The following is a 3,145-nucleotide window of genomic DNA, read 5'->3' on the forward strand; positions in this document are numbered from 1 at the left end:
ACTCAGCGCCAGCTTATCAACCTCAGGTCTCGCAACAACAAATTCAACAAAGGTCGCAGCAACCTCAGCAGCAGGTTCGACCTCCAAATTACAACAATCGGGCTCCAAGGTATCCTGCCTTTGACCCCGTACCAATGCCGTATGCAGAATTGTTTCCAACATTACTGGCAAAAGGACTCATTCAGACAAGGAGTCCTCCAAATCCTACAAACAGTTCCTCACCATGGTATAAGGCTGACCAATCTTGTCCCTATCATCAGGGGGCGCCAGGTCACAATATTGAGAACTGTTTCTCTTTCAAGATTGACGTCCAACGATTAGTGAAGAGCGGAATGCTATCCTTCAAAGATACTAATCCAAACGTCCAAGCAAATCCTTTGCCGCAGCATAAAGAAGCTTCAGTAAATCTGGTAGATCAGCACCCCAACGTCATTCAAATCTACAACATTCGTCAGATAGGGGAAATCTTGTCAAGATGCACGCTAAACAAGCTGGGTACGGTCATGTACCACCTCACAACTACTTCACATGCGAAATTTGTCCAAAGAATAATCAAGGATGTGCCGTAGTTCAAGCTGCATTACAAGAACAAATGGACTTAGGATGGATTCAACATATCCGAGTCAGGACTGAACATGACATCAACATGGTTCAAGGATGTCCAGGAGAATACAAAATCTACAAAGTTGAAGACCTTGAAGGATCGGTAGTCAGGTTCCACAAAACTTTAAATGGACTTGCCTACTTTGGAACAGATTTCCACGCTTACAGTAGATGCAGAATCTGTCGAAGAAATTCACGAGGATGTTTGCGTGTTCGCAACGACATTCAAAAGCTGATGGATGACAATACCATTACTGTTCTTGCCAACAGAGAAGATGATGAAGTCTTTACCATATCTCCTCAATTTAATCAAGATGAACCTATGCAAGTTAAGTATGATAGCAGGAAAACAGCAGTTGCACCGCTAGTCATCTACTTACCAGGTCCTGTACCGTATGAGTCCAGCAAGGCTATACCATACAAGTACAACGCTACATTCATTGAAAATGGTAAGGAAATACCATTACCGTCTGTTGTCAACATTGCTGATGTTAGTCGAGTCACCAGAAGTGGACGAGTCTTCAACAGAACAACAGAAAATGTGGAGAAACCTTCGGAGGAAGTACCACATAGGCAAGACAATCTTCCGACCAATGCTGTTCAAGCGAAAGAAAATGATGAGATCTTGAAGTTAATCCAGAGGAGTGAATACAACATTGTAGATCAATTACTACATACTCCGTCTAGGATTTCTGTTCTTTCCCTGCTATTGAGTTCTGAAGCTCATAGGGAAGCTCTACAGAAAGTTTTGGAACAAGCTTTCGTAGAACCAAGTGTTACTATAAGCCAATTCAACAACATCGTTGCCAACATCTCCGCCGGAACTAACCTAAGTTTCTGTGACGAAGATCTTCCTGAAGAAGGAGTGGACCACAATCTTCCACTTCACATCTCAGTTGGCTGCATGGGTGATACACTCACAGGAGTCCTAATAGACAATGGATCCTCTCTCAACGTCATGCCTAAATCAACATTATCAAGATTATCTTTCGAAGATTACCCTCTAAGAAAAAGTCATGTCATCGTCAAAGCATTTGATGGATCAAGAAAGTCAGTTTTCGGAGAAGTGGATCTTCCCATAACTATTGGACCTCAGACGTTCAAAATCACTTTCCAAGTTATGGATATTCCAGCACAATACAGTTGTTTGCTAGGTCGCCCATGGATTCATGAGGCTGGGGCAATTACTTCAACACTTCATCAGAAACTAAAGTTCATAAGAAATGACAAATTGGTAACCGTATGTGGAGAACGAGCTCTGATCGTCAGCAACCTGTCATCATTCTCCGACATAGAACCAAAAGAAGTTGTTGGAACTAAATTCCAAGCACTTTCCTTAGACAAAGGAAAGGAGAAAGCAGTGTCTATCTCTTCATACAAAGATGCAATCCAAGTTGTAAAGGATGGCACTACCAATGGTTGGGGGCACATTAATATTCCTACCAACAACAAGAACAGAACAGGAGTTGGATTCTTTCCAACATCGTCAAAGGCTATTCCAGGGATTGAGGTAGTTCTCCCAATTCAAGAAACTTTCTGCAGTGGAGGTTTTCTTCAACCTGTTCAACAAACAGTCAATATCATCGATACGGAAAGCACCGATGAAGAGGAATGGTTATCCTATCTTCACAAATCAGGATACATCTCCCTATCAGAGTCTGAACCACTTTGCTGTTATCCAACTAAAGGATCTGAAAGTAAGACTCAACCAAGCAGTGATGAAGTTACTGACAGCTTCACCACCAGAAGTCATGGTTCATCAGAAGAAGCTCCTCCTATCCCCGAAGAGACTTGGGATACATTAGGAGAACCAAGCGGAAAATTCGACTACATGGTGAAATACTCCGCTCCTGAAAGTTCAAGAATCTCTCTTGAAGATATTGTTCCAACTGGATGGAACAGTGATTTTGAGTACCTCTCTCAGCCAAAAGAGATGTATAACCCTTGCTATTCATCATCATCTACTGGTGAAGTCATCATTGAGGATTATATCCCCAAGTCACCTTCCGAGGCTACGGATCTAGAGTTCACGTATCTAGTCAATGCCATCTTGGGAGAAGAGCAAGACCAAAATACAGAAGAGGATGATCTCGAAAGTGTCTCCGACAACGAGTCTCTCCATTCAGAAGATTGGAAGTTTCCTCAAAAGAAAGTTCGACATACTCCACTTGGAAAGGGGTATGCTCACACCGCTCAGTCTGCTGAAGTAGAAGAAGATCGTCTGAGTGTTGCAAAGACAGTGGTTGGTAAATCAAGACCTACCACAGGCCAGCTTAAGCCTAAGGTTCCAGATTACTTAGTGCACAATGGGGTTCGCCACTATTGGACAGCTGTTAAAGTTTCAACTGTTGTTCGCACTCCTAAGTAGGAACTTTCACCGTTATTTTGTCCTCTCACCATAGCCCAGGGTGAAGAGATGTTTCATAGGGCTTTGCATTTTACTATTTCTTAGTTAAATGTCCCTCTTTGCTTCGCCCAAAGCAATAGAGTTTTGTTTTATAGGGTCTTTGTTTCAAGAAATGACTGTCCATAAATAAAAATG

The sequence above is a fragment of the Vicia villosa genome, unplaced genomic scaffold, assembly GCF_029867415.1.
Source record: "Vicia villosa cultivar HV-30 ecotype Madison, WI unplaced genomic scaffold, Vvil1.0 ctg.005064F_1_1, whole genome shotgun sequence".
NCBI classification, from domain to species: domain Eukaryota; kingdom Viridiplantae; phylum Streptophyta; class Magnoliopsida; order Fabales; family Fabaceae; genus Vicia; species Vicia villosa.